This window comes from Miscanthus floridulus, chromosome 16, assembly GCF_019320115.1.
Source record: "Miscanthus floridulus cultivar M001 chromosome 16, ASM1932011v1, whole genome shotgun sequence".
In the NCBI taxonomy this organism is placed as follows: Eukaryota; Viridiplantae; Streptophyta; class Magnoliopsida; order Poales; family Poaceae; genus Miscanthus; species Miscanthus floridulus.
In genome coordinates, this window is record NC_089595.1 from 43,239,688 (window position 1) to 43,256,791 (window position 17,104).

The 17,104-nt window shown below is 46.8% G+C and overlaps 1 pseudogene; it reads left to right on the top strand.

Annotated features, from left to right (window-relative positions):
• Window positions 1–14,401: 14,401 nt before the first annotated feature.
• On the top strand, window positions 14,402–16,858 carry LOC136512551 (abscisic acid receptor PYL5-like; annotated as a pseudogene).
• The last annotated feature ends 246 nt before the right edge of the window (window positions 16,859–17,104 follow it).

Consider the following 17,104-nt stretch of genomic DNA (forward strand, 5'->3'; position numbering starts at 1 on the left):
CAGGCCATGTGGCCTACAGCATAATGGCTAACAAAGGCCCGAACGACCGAGGCCCAGCGAATGCCGAGTGGAGCAGGCCAACCACCAAGGCCGGGGTCATCCCCGACCTCTTTCCACCCACCTTAGTACACGACACTCACAAGATGCACGACCCCATCACCGTCATGACCCATAGAAGGGATGCGGGGAGGTCGAGCGTGCCTAGGCATGCCTGCTCTAACAAGAGTAAGCATGCCACACTAACCCTACAAGGACAGAGGGGACATCAGTCACCTCGGTCTGGTCAGACACCGTCCATGTGCCACATCGCACCAATGAGACAACACCGCATGGTGGTGGTGATGGGTATGATACCCACCATCCAAACATGGAGCGAGTAGACGCATGTACAACCCCACCCACTATGGGATGGGATCCATGGCAAGAGTCTCAACATAGAGGCCATCTAGACCGGTAGAGAACCCCGACCCCGACCCTCGGGGTTGTGGCTCTTAGCCCCGTGAAGCCACCAGGCGAACGACAACCTAGGGCGGTCATGTACTTTGAGTATGATGCCCCTAGGTGCTAGGAGATGATGACGAAGGCCACAACGGACACAACGTTGCACATGATAGCTGACGAACTGCCATCGAGGCTATAGTGCCGCCACGGTCGGCATAGTAGCGCCACATCACATCCTGCGGCAACGAGGCCCGAAGACCATGATGATAGCCATGACTGAACGAGCACCAAAAGACAACGTAGCTTGCAAGCCAAGTTAGCTAGGCCCTCCCTTAGGCTCTCGACCATTCGGTCGGGAGAACCTCCTCTTTGTATAAGCCCTAACTCCGAACTCTCTAAGGACCACCAGGGCAAGACAGTTCGCATCCTCTACCGTTTCATTCATTCACCATTGTAGTAGGGCTCCAGGAGCTTCTCTTCGGACAGTCCTTCACCTAGGTCCTTCCGTCTCTTACACCTTTCTTACACCCCCATTGTAAGAACTTCAGAGCATTCAAGCGAGGAACACGCACTCGATCATCTCTAAGACTAGACGTAGGGCTCTGGCCTGAACCAGTATAAATCCTCATGTCTATTGGATACTACCATTGTCTTCCTAGAGCAGCGCGACAATTGTATAAATACACAAGAAAATAATACAATTGTTTGTAGCTTTCATGTGATTCTGGACACGTGTTTGAAATTTTGGGTCTTTTTTTTGTTTAAGCCATCTATCCCCTTCACTTGTAGTCATTTATCATTCAATTAGTGAAGCATAAACTCACTCATTTGATTTCAAATTAGCATATTTCTTCCTTTAAAAAGGAAGCCCTTTTCCATTTTAACAAAATTCTTTCTATTTCAACTACTCAAGGTATTCATCACTCTAGTACAACTATTGCAATAGAATGTTATCAGACTCATGTATAAGGAACTAAATTAGCTTAGCTACCTATCTAATTTATTGTAGAAATTCTAGGGTCCGCGATTGGACATGGAAAATAGAATTTTTTTTCTTGGTTAAAGGAACAGATTCGATTGATTTCTATATCGATCATGATATATGTAATAACTTGCACATCTATTTCAAATGCATATCCCATTTTGGCGCAACAGGGTTATGAAAACATGTGGGAAGCAGCTGGACGAATTGTATGTGCCAATTGCCATTTAGCTAATAAGTCTATGGATATTGAAGTTCCCCAAGCAGTCCTTCCTCATACTATATTTGAAGTAGTTTTTTTGAATTCCTTATGATATGCAGCGAAACAAGTTCTTGCTAATGGCAAAAAGGGAGGGTTGAATGTGGGTGCTGTTCTTATTTTGCCCAAGGGATTCAAATTTGCGCCCTCAGACCTTATTTCTCCTAACTTGAAAAAACAGATAGAAAATCTCTCTTTTAGAGTTATTGTCCCAATTAAAAAAATATTCCTGTGATAGGCCCTGTTCCAGTAAGAAATAAAGTGAAATTGTCTTTCTCATTCTCTCCCCTGATCCTGCTATGAAAAGAGAGGTGCGCTGCGCGTGTGACGACACTAGGGAGGTGTGTGTGTGCGTGACCGACGTGCTCGTTTAATGATGCGCGTGACGATGCTAGGAGCTGTGTGTGTGTGTGACCAACATGCTCGTTTAATGATGCTGGGAGGTAAGCATGCGTCCGTGACCGATGCGCTCGTTTAGTGACAAAGGTTCGGCAAACGAAAGATCAAGGGCAATTTTGTCCAAAAAAATGTTAAAACATGCAAAACGACTTGAATTGTGAACACCAGACTCACCCTCTAAAATGTTGGTGCAGCGAGGAGCTGTGTGCTGTTTATGTGTGATCGACCCTAGGAGCTTTACGTACAAGTTCGACCAACGCGCTCGTTTAACGACAAAGTTTTGAGAAACAAAAGATCAAGGGCAAGTTTTGTCTAAAAACTGTTAAAACATGCAAAACCACTTGAATTATGAACATCAGACTCACCCTTGAATTTTGAGCTTTGAGGGAGCATGCATTATTATGTACGTACAAGTGCCCAGGGAGAAGAGAACAGTGGTCTCACATAAAAAATAATGTAGGAGTGCTCCAATACCGAATTTTTTATATTTTAGCTATTTTTTTTAAAGTTTCTCACAAATAGACCCCTGGTGGAAAGAATTCAGAAAATAGACCCTTAGCTCGGCGCCATTGGTACTAGTGCCGAGCTAACACATCTCTGGCGCCGAGCTCCTAGGCACAACAGATGACATGACAGTGAGCTCGGCGCCAGTCACTCTGGCGCCGAGCTCAGTGCCGTAGATCTTGACGCCGAGCTCGGCGCCAGAGTGACTAACGCTGAGCCTTTAATACCTATGGGCCCCACGCCTCTCTTCCTCTCCCTCTCTCGCCCTAGCATAGCCGAGCTCCGCCACCGCCATCGCCGCCCGCACCCTTGCCTCCACCGGCCACCCTCGCCCGCGCCATGCCGCACCACTACGCCCGCTTGCGCGCCCCAAGCCCTGCAGCTACCCCGAGGCCGCCCTGCACCGCGCCCCAGCGGATGTCCTGCTCCCTACGGCCGCACCGCCCCCCCCCCCCCCCCCCCGCGCCGCGCCGTGACCAGCGGCCTTCCTCCGCCCTACATCGCCGTGCTCACCTTAACCTTGCCTTGGCCTCCACCACCGGCCTAGCCCCGCCTTGCCGCCCTCCACTACCACCCTCGATCGCGGCCGCCGTGCCTCCCACGTCCGTCGAGCCAGACTCGCCACGCGGAGCCCCGGGCATCCCGCGCCCACCGCGCTCCACCGCTGTTGTCGGCTGTGCCACCGCCGACCCCGCCACCTGCAGCGATGGGCCGTGCCGCTGCCGACCCAGATCGTCGGCCTGACCCACGCCCGTCGTCTGCTGCGACTCCGTCGACGTCCGTGGATCGGTCGTTGGAAAGGTAAAAATTATGAATATGCAATGTACCTACTTAGTTGACATTTGTTATTTACTAGTTAATGTGATGACTCAGGTAGTTGATTTAGTTAGTGATCTAGTGAGATATATATGTCGATAGATAGAAACATAGATACATAGGTACATAGATATAGTAAGATAGCTACTTAGATATGTAGTTACATATTTAGTTAACTACATATGATCTAGCTATTTAGTGAGTACACTATATATATATATATATATATATATATATATATATATATATATATATATATATACGTAGTTATTATCTTATTTACTTAGTTTGTAGTTAGAAAGTACTTGTTAGGTACTATCTATCGTCTAATTTGGACTAAATGACATGTGTTTCGTTACATGTTTGAACTAGATGGACAACCTAGTTATCATATATCATGGAGGCACCGTTGAAAGCGATCGCTATGGATATGTTGAGTTTGTTGACATGCAAAGCGTGCCTATGCTATTCAATGATAGGCCTTCATTTAGTGAGATGGTTGCAAGGGCTCGTGAGGAGATGCATTGCCTTGGAGATAATGGCATTGCAGTTGATGGTGTACTGCACCTAGGTTCTCCTCCCAACGTGTTCAGGCGAATGATCTTAATTGGTTGTGCGGATCAGTGGGAGAACTATGTGAGATCGGCTATGAAGAGCCAACTGCAATGTTTGGACATGGTTGTGCGTCGGGTGTTAGTTGATCCCATCCCTCATGGGTTTACCCCAGCAATGGATCATCGACACACATCGACCCTCCCATTCTGGAACCTTATCTTCATGTGCAGATTGCACCTATGGTTCTCGATGCTCAATCTGCCCCCAATGCGCTAGTTGGAGATGGTTGTCAGACTCATGTTTCTGTGGTAGATCTTCCTTATGAGATCCCTTTGACACAGAATCATCCGAGTAAGTGTCTTAACCGCATGGTTTTTAGGAGCTTACCCCGTTCCTTACATCTATTTCTTTCATTCTTTCCTCATTTCTCTACTGATGTTGCAGGAGACATTCCTGAGAATATGGATGTGCCCCTGTTGCTACGCAAGTGCACTTTGGTGATGGATTTCATGGCTCCAATAGTGTTGAAATTATGCATGATTCAGAGCCATATGAGATGACTAGGGCTCTTGATTCTGATGATGATCGCCCTGTTGGAGAGCTAACGGAGAGTGATGTTGAGATGATAAGGCATATCTTTCCTAGCCGTCGTGATCCTAGAGTTCACGAGTTCAACGATCTTGCTCATTCTGATCAGGCGTTTGCAGAAGGACGTGATAATGAGCTACTAGAAGCTCCTGAGGCCGGTCCTAACATGGTAATTGAGAATGGGAGGGTGTTCAATGACCTCCCTGTGTTGAAGAGGTGGTTGTAGGCTTTTGCAGTGATACGAAAGAGGTCTTACAGGGTATTGCACTCATATGTGGAGCGCCGTTGCATAGTTGTGTGTGACAAGGAACACTGCCTATGGAGGGTTTATGCAAGGAAGCAATAGGTAACCGGAAAATAGAAGATCACAAAAGTTGCCGGGCCACACAATTACACTGACCATGAGCTAACACTGAGACATCGGCAGTTGACATCTACCCTCATTGCCAAGCGGTTGATGTGAATTTTGCAGGGAGAACCTAACATGAAGGTGAGGACAATTATCTAGACCATTGAGGAGTTGTATGGAGGATATGTAATAACTTATGGTAAAGCATGGAGGGCTAAGCAGCGAGCGTGGAAGATGATATATGGGGACTGGGAGGATGGGTATGAGCACCTGCTAGTTCTTTTCAATGCAATCAAAGTGGTGAATCCAGGCATGCATTATGAGTACATCCCAAAACCTAATGCATGGAAGGATGGGAGGCAAATATTCTTTCGTGCCTTCTAGTGCTTCCCTCAGTGTGTCAAGGCCTTTAGGCACTATCGTCCTGTCTTCTCCATTGATGGTACGTTCTTGATTGGCAAATACCAGGGCACACTTCTTATAGCCATATCCTATGACGTGAACAACAAGTTGGTTCCTTTGGCATTTGCTTTGGTTGAGAAGGAGAATAATGACAGTTGGGGATGGTTCTTGAGGCTAGTCCGAATACACGTGATTGGGCCTGGCAGGGAGGTTGACGTCATATCTGATAGGCACTAGGGCATACTTAATGCCATGTGAGAACAGATAGAGGGGTATGCACCTTTGCACCATTGTTGGTGTACTCGGCACCTTGCTGAGAATCTACTCCAGAAGGATGGTGTGAAGGGTAACTTTGATTTGTTCCAGGAGGTTGCTCGACAGCTTGAGGACAAGTACTTTCAGGAAAATTTGGATCAGGTTAGAACTGCATCAAATGCATAAGGTAGATAATGGATCATATGTTTGATGAGGGATTTAGAGAAATGGATGAGAGCTCACAATGCCGATGGATGGAGGTACGAGTTTTAGTGCAGCAACATGGCGAAGTCATTCAATAAGTTGCTATTGGGGATACGTGGTATGCCCGTCAATGTAATCATTCAATTCACCTTCTATAAGCTTGTTGCTTAGTTCAATGATAGACATGCTCATGCATTACAGCTGTGGAGTGATGGAGAGATATGAGCTCTGAAACCAAAGGCACACCTAGAGAAGGCAAGAGAAAGGGCTGGCACACATGAGGTTACATGCTTTGACCACACCACAGGGACTTATCAGGTCCAGCATAGGGGCGGTACAACATCTGATGGCGAGGTTCAAGAGTCGAGGATGCATGTGCTTGTCCTCCAAGATTTCAAGTGCACTTGTGGTAAACCAAGACAGTACTACTTTCTATGTTCTCATTTGGTGGCAGCAGCTAGGCATCACAACTATAATATCGAGAGGAGGATACCTCATGAGTTCAGTGTCGACACGCTTGTGCACACATGGAGCCCTCGCTTCGTGCCTTTCCAGGACCCTAGAGAGTGGCCTCCATATGATGGGTCGAAGTACATTGCGGATCCAGCTTACCGTTGGAACAAGCATGGATCAATGCAAAGGATGAGGCATAGGATGGTTATGGATCAGATACCTAGAAGAACGAGGTGTGGGAGAGGAACTCCATTTGTTACTGACCCCGAGCAGTATGAGTGCGACAAGTGCGGTAGACTTGGCCATAATTCATGAAGTTGCCATTGATAGATTAGTGAGGTGGGACTATTGGTTGATTTTATTATTTTATATTTATCATATTCATTTAATTAATTATGCATGTCTCAATTTATGCTTGTATTTGTGTCAATTACTTATACATTTCTAAGTTCATGCTTCATTGTATATTGAAATTCTAATTCATTCACTTTTTTCTAGGATGGATCAATTCCACCTGCTTGACCCGATGTACGAGGCGACCCACCGTGTACGTCTCATAGCACTGGGGCAGGTAATAATCTATAAGTTTTGTTCAAAATTTGGTGAGCGTACATGTGTTTGTGAAGTAACAGGAAATTATGTTTTATTCGATGCAGGACCTTTTGCTCCTTCGTCCTAGAACCCACAATGGGTTCTTGGACATGCGGTACGACGATAGGTACACTCCTTTCCTACAAAGAGCTGGCCTAGATGTCATCTCTTTTCAGGTCTATCATGGGTTGCCCAAGTTCAACTCAACGGCCATAACTGCGTTGGTTGACAGGTATTAAATTGAATCATTGCCTCCATTCATGGCCATTTGTTAATGCGGTTGACTTTTTGACAAGTAATCTTGTTTTGTCTTTAATATAGGTGGTGGTCGGAGACTCATAGCTTCCACCTACCTTTCGGGAAGATAACAGTCACGCTCTAGGACCGTTAGAAGATGCTAGGCCTAAGGATTCATGGTAACCCAGTCACCGGGTAGTGCAGGTTAGAGGGCTGGAGAGCACGAGTGGAGGCCTTCCTTGGGCGTGAGCTTGGTGAGCAAGGGACTCGCACTTCTAGAGTTCCCATCTCTTGGCTATGAGAAGAGTTCGCACAGTGCCCTAAGGAGGCAGATAAGGAGACAGTTGGGTACTACTGCAGGTTGTGGATCCTACACCTGTTTGCCTATGTTCTCTTCCCCAATGCCATGGGTGACAGTGTGTCCTGGATGTAGATCCACTGCCTCAGTGACTGGGACCAGGTAGGTCACTACAGCTGGGGCTTTGCAGTCTTGTGTTTTCTATACTGGCATCTGTGTGAGGGGTGTCGTCGGTCTTCGTCCAACCCGTCACTTGGTGGATGCATGTACCTGTTATAGCTGTGGATGTGGGCTCGTCTTCCAGTTGGCCGTCTATAGGTTCTGGCTCGTCGTGAGTGGTTCCAAGGTCAGCCTCCAAGTCAGCAGCCGACGTGGGCGTACCTTTGGGACCAGGTCAGGGTTCCGTACACGAGGTTAGACTAGGCATACATTGAGTTCACAAACGAGCTAGACACGTTGATGGCGTCTAGTGTAAGTAAATTTTATTGTCCATGCTGCTTTGAAAAAGATTAGTATACCATCTAACATCTTGCTTGGACATGTTGCAGGTGGAGTGGGAGTCGTTCGTTGGAGAGGGCGCACTTCCTTTTCAGTTGAGCAATGTTTGTGGGTTTGACAATGACTTCTATAGGATGAGGTGCCCTCTAATATGCTTCTATGCTGTCGAGTTTCACCTGCCAGATAGGGTTGCACGCCAATTTGGAGTGAGACAGCTTTGGCCTATGGCTCTATTCTTTACTGGTGTTGACTTACATAAGTGTTTTGATATTTCAAATGTCTCATGATGGTCCATTTCTATTAATATGGTGACATGTATATGAATTCAAGTAATGATGACATACGTGCTGGTTGGATCATCAGAAGAACAAGAAGATTTTTGACTAGGAGAGGCACCACCAGTCCTTCATTGAGCAATGGGAGGAGATGCACGACAACGTGGATGGCAACAATGAGCCACACACAAACCATGAGTTCAGGCAGTATCAAGCTTGGTACCAGCGTGCGACATGTTGTAGGTAGGGGGTATAGTGGACAGAAGATGACTACGCTGACATCGAGTCCTCCGACGATAAAGACACGGCGTACGACCAATCGACTCGTGCAGGAAGGCAGGTGGAGGTAGGCTCGATCCTAGACAGAGTGGTAAGACAATTGCCTTATTTTTCTACGTTAAGTTGCACAACAGTACATTAGACGTTCTTAGACCGACATTAGGAGTTATCTATTTTAGTTAGTGCCACCTTCGAGCCGTATCACTCTTATAATACATTAGATTATTGTACAAAAGAAAACCAAACCTATTGCTATCTGTTCAGAAGTATTATTACTGAGAACTTTGTTGCAGGGCAATACACTCAAATGCTTAGTTGAAGAGATTGAGCGCATTCGGCTGAGAGTCAGTGACGACTACATACTTGACTTCCTAGACGTAAGATTAAAAATATTCTTTCAAACATATCATTAATACATTAGATTCTTTCAATTAACATAGTTTTGTACAACAGAGGCTGTCACGTCGTCTACGCCGTACGGTTGGTCGTTGTGGTTGTAGGACAAACATGATGCAAGATGTGTACGTTCCTTTCACAGGCAGAGGAGGTTTGGGTTCCTCTAGTCAAGCAACTATAGGAGACGAGGACAAGGATGAGGAAGACGACGACGACGACGACGTGGACAAGAGGCACAAGGAGCTTGGCCCCTCTCAGCTCCATGACGCTCCCTCGACTCATTCTACACCGCCTCTAGGCACTAGGCGACGCTGTCCACGTGACCCTTACACTCTAGGTACGAGCGCTCTGGGTCACAAGGGTAAGAGCAAGAGTAGGAGGTAATGAGGGATTTGGTAGCTATTAGTAAGCACTATTATGGATTGTGTATTTACTTTTCTGTAACTATTTGGGACTGTATGGACATTGTGGACTATTTGAACTGTGCAGGACATATTATGTTGGTTGTGGTTGCATTTTGCTCCTTGGATGATTAAATGTTTGGAATATATAATGATGTCTCTATTTGTACCGTGGATGCTCCTAAAACATGCGAAATTCTTGCGAATTTTTTCCGTAAAACATTAATCATACTACACTGCTACAAAGGCATAAATGTAGTATACAGATTAACTATAAATTTATTAGAATGTGTATAATCCAAACGTACCGTACATACGCTTTGTAGATGAATCTAGAGTTACCAAGCAACAGTGAACGAATCTATACTTTTTAGACAATAAAACTAGACTTTTTAGATACAAGGATAACATCGATTTATCACATCACTGATATAGTACTGGCATGCAAGGAAGCACAACTCTACTCTATCTCCACCATCCATCTTATGACTGTTTGATCCAATGACCGAGGTGAAGAGGCACACGGATCGTTGACATGGCACATTGAAAGGTCTCTATTCCTCGTCTCAACCTATAAATAACCACTCACTCCCTCTTATTCACACACACAACAAGGAAAAAGAACATTCAGCATTTTCTTTTGTTGCAGTACCAATGTCTAGAGAGTCGTCAGAGGAAGAGGAAAGGGGAAGGGAACTATCATTAGGTAGGAGGGTCCTCTTGGTCCCGATTTCTTTGAGGAAGCTCTTTATGAGAGATTCCCAGTTAAGAGCAAAAGTAATTTCACCAAAAAGGCACCACTAAGAGGATACGATGAAAGGAAAGAAGAGTGGCCAAAATGCATGCATGGTGAGGACTGCCTAGTTGAAAGGTCCTTGTTGGTTTTGGTAATTGAGTGACAACCTAGGTGGACTAATTGTGTTTATGTGAGATACACAGGTGATTAGTCCACAGGTACATATGTGTGAGCAACATATGCCATGAAGGTGAAAATGGCTTGGAGATGTTGCAAAGCTCACACATGTGATGATGAAGGAGCTTAAATGCACATGAGACATGACATTGAGTCATGTGATCAAGGTGGAGAAGATCAAGACAAGACTTGGCTTGATGGACCGGTTGCAAGCGTGAAAGGCAAGTCGAAGGCTTTGGAGTGATGGACCGCGTGGCGGTGAAGCTTGAGCAAGACTTAGCGCCGATGGACGATGGCAACGGTGAAGAGCAAGTGGAGTCAAGATCGATGAACCAATATGATCATGTGATGATATGAAGTGGATCATATCATTGTTGATCGTGTTGGTGCATGTGTTGCATCGACATTAAAGGAGATGGAATGGAATGCGCAAGGCAAAGGTATAACCTAGGGCATTTCATTTCACCGGTCATAGGTGTGTAGAGAAGTTTATGACCGGGTTTAGGATAGATGGCCGTACTATCAAGAGGGGCAAACTTGTTTGCATATCGGTCATCTAGTGCCACTCGAGTGATCTAACTTTGCATTGTCGCTAGGATCGAGTGGCGTGGCAAGTTGAGTGGCTAACATCCTTTGGGAAATGATTGTGAAAATGCTAACACACATACACATGATGGTGTACACTTGGTGGTGTTGGCACATTTACAAAGGAGGTGGTGTTTGCAGGGGTGAGATGGGTTTCGAGAAAATGGAATGCCTATTTTCTATTATGCCGGATGCAAACTCTTGGTGGTTAGCACATTGGACCAAGGGTGAAGAAGATAGAGAAGAAAGTAATTCGGTCTCACTGTTTAACAGTGACCGGACGCTGAGTCCGAAACGACCGGACGCTGAGGTGGTGCGTCCGGTCAGGCTGTCGGTCGGCACAGTGCTTAGGGTTAAGCACCGGACGCTGGGCTGTGTCCGGTCGTGTTGACCGGACGCGTCCGGTCATGCTCGGGAGCTTACTGGAAATGACCGGACGCTGAGGGTCCAGCGTCCGGTCAGTTGAAGTGCTGCGTCCGGTCGGCAGATGACCGTTGGGATCGGAAGATGACCGTTGAACGCAGGGGACACGTGGCGAGTATCGCGTGACCGGACGCTGAGGTCCAGCGTCCGGTCGGCCCGAGTTTTGCCCAGTGAAGGGGTAACGGCTCTATTTGCCCATGGGGTTATAAATAGAGGCCATGGCCGGCTTTGGGCCGGCAGTTGAGCACACTAGAGCCTTGGTGGCTTGTGTAGTAGTGCTTGGGAGCCCTCCATCTCACACATACATGATAGTGTTCATCCGATAGTGTGAGAGAGCGATTCTAGTGCGAGTGCATCGTGAGGTTGCATCGAGTGGCACTAGGTGATCGTGTTGCAAGCCGGTGGCGCTTGTTACTCTTGGAGGTTGCCACCTCCTAGACGGCTTGGTGGTGGTCTCCGTCGAAGCGCGCAAGAAGCTTGTGCGGCGCTCCGGAGAAGTGCTTGTGAGGGGCATTGTGCTCGCCCCGCGGGAGCCGCGAAGAGCAACTCTAGTAAAGCGAGACGCGAAGGGCGACAAGTGGTCCGGCCGGGTCAAGTGCTAGAGCTTGTGGTAAGCACTCCACGTGGGAGAGTGTGACTTGTGAGTCACCACTAGCAAGAGGACCGGCGGCAACCTTGAAGCTTGTCTCAACGGGGACTAGCGTGTTGGCAAACACGTGAACCTCGGGAGAAAAATCATCGTGTCAACTTTGTTCTTCCCGTTGGTTTGCAACCCCCTTACACAAGCTTGTAATTACTTTCACATACATTGTGCTTGTGTAGTTGCTCTTGTAATTAGTTAGCTTGTGTAGCTCACTAGTTACCTTCTAGCTTGTGTAGCATAGAAGTAGCTCCCTTGCGTGGCTAATTTGGTCTTAGTAACCTTGTTAGTCACATTGCTTAGTTTGTGTAGCTAAGTATTTGCGCTCTCTAATTGGCATGGCTGTTATTGAATGCGTCTATTAGCCTGTCTTTTGCTTAATAGCAAGACTCCCTTTGCTTAAAGTACTAGGCATAGTTTTTCTTTGTCTAGAATGTTGAGAGCGTAGCCGGAAGTTGCAAAAGGGGCAAGGCTATCATAGGGGAGGTCTTGGTAACCGAGTTTTTAGAGCACTTATAGTGCCCCGTTAAGAAAAGTATTCACCCCCCCTTAGTTTGGCATCCGACCTACTGTCGATGTTCGAGGGAATAGATTGGAGGGGTCGTCGTTTCTTCTTCAAATGCCCCGAGCATGATAATTGCTATTATTATTTGTTTCTTCAATACGTTGCTCTTGTATATAACTTACACGACATACTTATTGTAGTCTTCCTTGGTCAAAGACAACTGTGGGTTTAGTAGGTGGGTCGATCCTCGACCTGTTTATCCACATGCAGAGTACATCTACTACCTGCAGGACCGTATCTTCGATCTAGAAAGAGAAATTAGCAGCAGTTACAAGGAAGACGGACAGGACGACAACAACAATGATGCCGATTCATAAGAGGCACTCTGCACCTGCCCTAACCACACGAACAAGGGGCCTCCCCCGTAACCCCGCCACCACCACCAACAACAACGGGAGGCTACTTTGGAGAAGGTGATTTGCTATGTGGCCACACTACTAGGACGACTTTATGTTATTCACATGCCACATCTATGTGTTTGTTGTTTAGTTTAATTACCTAAGGCATGTTAGGTTTAGTCGAAGAAAACTCTGTACCCAGGTTTGGTATATGTTCTCACATGTCATTTTATTTGTTTCGTGTGTGCCCTTAAATTCGGCTTGATTCGCTTCTTTTTCATCTGGAACAGTGTTTTCCTCTTACAAATTCCTCCAGAATTCCTCCAAACCATCTAAATTCCTCCAGAACCATACCATCTGAACAGGACCAATGCCGTACATTGTTAGGTTTTATTTGCAGCACGTGTTTATATTTCAATACGTCTGTATCATTAAGCGGAATATTAAGACCATAAATAATAAAAATAACCAGATAATGAAAAGTTCAATACTATACCACATTACACAACATATTAATACTAGAAGTACGTACCGACAGTAGACACAGGGGCAAATGCACTTCTAAATCCTTAGTCTAAAACATACTAAGTAAGCAATTTATTATCCGAGTACTAGTACTCTACTACAACTCTGTTGCTGTGACTAGGCTCACCTGCGTTTCTCTGACCTACCTGTCACCTGTAGTAAGCGGCCTTCGCTTCATCTACGTTCGCTGTGGCCTAAGTGAAGAACGCGTCGTCATCCTCCTCCACCAGTAATTTAACAAACATAAATCAAAACATCACAAATAAATATCAATGAGAACCATAACTACAATACAACCAATTCGTTCTAAGAACCTAAAACAGTTAACATTAAATCATAAACCTAGGGTTTTCCATTTGATGCACAACAATGAACCCATAACATAACTATATGCGCCTAGGTTTGCTAGCTTTTTTACGCCTTGGCATCATCCTACGATTGTATAATACATATATTGATGGATACAATGAAACCCTAAATGGTGACGATTATTACGTTCAAAAATCCGACCAATACATACCGAATTGATGCGAAAAAAACTAGGAGGAGAGCGAGGATACCTTGCTCTCGAAGATCTACGGATCAAATCAAAGTTTTCAAAGTCCAATATGCCGATTCATGAGGTAGGGTGCAGTAGGGAGAGAAAAAACCCGAGAGGGAGGAGAAAGAAGAAGAATAACGCTCGGGCAGGAAGGTTGGCCGAGGTTAAATGATAGGGAGCTCGACGCCAGTCACGCTGGCGCCGAGCTCGGCGTCAAGATCTACAGCACCGAGCTCGGCGCTAGAGTGACTGGCGCCGAGCTCACTGCCATGTCATCTGCCGTGTCTAGGAGCTTGGCGTCAGAGACGCTGACGCCGAGACGTGTTAGGTCGGCGCCAACATCAATGACATCGAGTTAAGGGTCTATTTTCTAAATATTTTCTGCCAGAGTCTATTTACGAGAAACTTAAAAAAAAACTAAAATGTAAAAAATTCGGTGCTCCAGTACGATGATACGATATTTTTGTTTACGATAGTTACGCGCCGACCGAGCCGAGCAGACAAAAATATCAGTCGGCACCCCTTGTTGGTGGCGTGGTCCATGGACCTGGCGCACGCACGCACTGACGCCCCTGCCCCCACCCCTCGGGCCCCGCGCATGGATATTGCTCGTGGGTGGGGCCCACACCCGCCCCCATATGCCCGCAGATTTTTGTTCCCGCCGCGCCGGCTCCGCGGCCCCGGCCCCGGCCTCGGCCTTGGCGTGCAAGAAAACTAGAAAAGGAGCAGATCAACAAAACCCGATTAGATTAAACCCACTCTCTCTCCGACTCCTTTCCTCTCTCGTCCTCATCCGTCCAGGCGAAGCCAACGAGCAAAAGGAAACGGGCGAGGAGCTGTAGAGACGCCGGTGACGCGGCTGAGCAGGAGGAGGAAGGCCGAGATGGTGGGTCTCGTCGGCGGCAGCACGGTGCGGGCGGAGCACGTCGTGGCCAACGCCGGAGGGGAGACGGAGTACGTGCGCCGCCTGCACCGCCACGCGCCCGCCGAGCACCAGTGCACCTCCACCCTCGTCAAGCACATCAAGGCGCCCGTCCACCTCGTAAGCTCCCATCCATCCCCCGCTCTCGCCCCCCCGTTCTTGCCGTCTCCCGGCTCGGTCGGTCCCGGTGGTGGGTGGTTCAGTGGTTGGATTGGACGCTGCAGGTACCGGGCTAGTACTTGGGATTGTTTCGCCTCGCGTCTGGGCTGCTATTTCTCACGGATCTGGAGTCCCTCGTCCGATTTCTCATGCCTTGTTGGGTGTTTCTTCCCGGATCGATGCGTTCTCGTGATGTCGCGTGAATTGCTGGCGTCGGTCAAATCAATCGCGCCGCCCGATTGGAAGCTGATGCCATCGATGATCGCATCGCAGGTGTGGGAGCTGGTGCGAAGCTTCGACCAGCCGCAGCGGTACAAGCCGTTCGTCACAAGCTGCGTCGTGCGCGGGGACCAGCTCGAGGTCGGCAGCCTGCGCGACGTCAACGTCAAGAGCGGCCTGCCGGCGACAACCAGCACCGAGCGCCTCGAGCAGCTCGACGACGACCTGCACATACTCGGCGTCAAGTTCGTCGGCGGGGACCACCGCCTCCAGGTGAGTGCTGCTGCTCCGTTTGTTGCTTCCCTGCACATGCTCTGTTTCATGAGCCCTGCTTGCTTGTCAGTGGACTCCCATTTTTTAGTATGCTTGCTTTGTTACCATTTTTCTTCTTTAAATTAAATTGTGCTTTCTTGTTACCATTTCACTAAAATCGTGATCGCTGGATGCTAATGAATGAAATGCATTTGCTATGCTTGCGGGATTGGGAAATTTTCTTCTTTGTGACAGATAACATCATGGTCCTGTTTGGAAGCTGGAATTGGGAATCAAATTCTTATGATTTATTAGGAGTATCCAGTTTGAACTTAATCATGGTAGCCATCTGTTGAAATGAAAGCGATTAGCTTCTCGTGAGGCACTCATCATCTAAAACGAGATAAGCCATTGGCCTAAATACCTTGCTTCTCGTGATTGTTTGCCACCCTGAAAGGATATGCTCACAACCCGTACTCTTTTGACTTCTTATCCACATACGGAGTACTATTTAGTACGAAAGGACATGTCTTAGAGACTGTTACTACTTCATTCGTTGTTCTTCGTCTAGTCTTCCGATTGATAATATAAGGTGTAAAACTTTGATGTTTCGTGTGCTGTCAAGTGATTGTGAAGCAAAGTTTATGTTTGTGTACAATGCCTACAGTGGCCATCTTTGCTCCTACTTAGAGATGAAAACAGATCGGATACGGACGGATATCACTGATACAATATTACATTTGTTTTTATATTTCTGTCCGGATTCGGATTCGAATACGGATAGTGTCACCATGTCGGATAGGATATGATTTAATATCGACACCATAAATATATGATTTGAGTATTCGGATACGGATACGGTGTCGGATGTTGAATACCCGGACTCGGATATGGACAGATCTGAACCCCTCTAAACGGATTCGGTCTCGAATACGGTCGGAAAATATCTGTACCATTTTCACCCCTACTCCTACTTGAAGCATATCTTTGATCCACACTGATGATGAGTTGTGTTTGCCACTTTTTCAGAACTACTCATCCATCATAACTGTCCACCCGGAGAGCATTGACGGGAGGCCAGGTACCCTTGTGATCGAGTCGTTCGTGGTTGATGTGCCTGACGGCAACACAAAGGATGAGACATGCTACTTCGTCGAGGCTGTGATCAAGTGCAACCTCAAGTCTCTCGCAGAGGTATCCGTGGCGCAGTTGAGCCACCTACATCGCCGATCGATCAGTGAGTGACCTGCATCGCCGATCCATCAGTAACACCAGTCCAAAGGTGAGAATCGGCAACAAATAAGAAGCTTCAAAGGCTGGCTGGAGAGTTCAACCTTTTTGAGACTGGTGGTTTCGCCATCGTCTTCTGCGTGTATGTCTCTTGGAATATGGAAGGATTAGTGGTATGTAGGATTAAATATCTGTAGTAGCTTGTATGTTAGGGATGATTTGGCCGTAGGAACTGCACCTACATACCTCATGGCATGTATGCATACTGCTAGTATGTGTAGAAATCAGGGAAAGCATGGAGCGGTTTTTGCCACTTTGGTGCATGGAGATCTATCTTTTTTTTTCTCCATTTTGCGGTGGCTACTATATTGGTTGGGGTTCTTCGATATACTTTCCCGCTGACACTGGGGTCTGGATTTTGGATTTGGTTTAATTCTCGTAATGTGCCGTACAGTTTTCTCCAATGTTATTGGGATTTGGGATTTTAACTGGATAGTGGATAGTGTCTGATTTAATTTGGTTTTGTTGACAGCAAAATAAGATCCGCGAGACAGATTTGAACCAAAGCAATCAAAATTCGCACCAAATTAGATGCAAATTGACAAATATG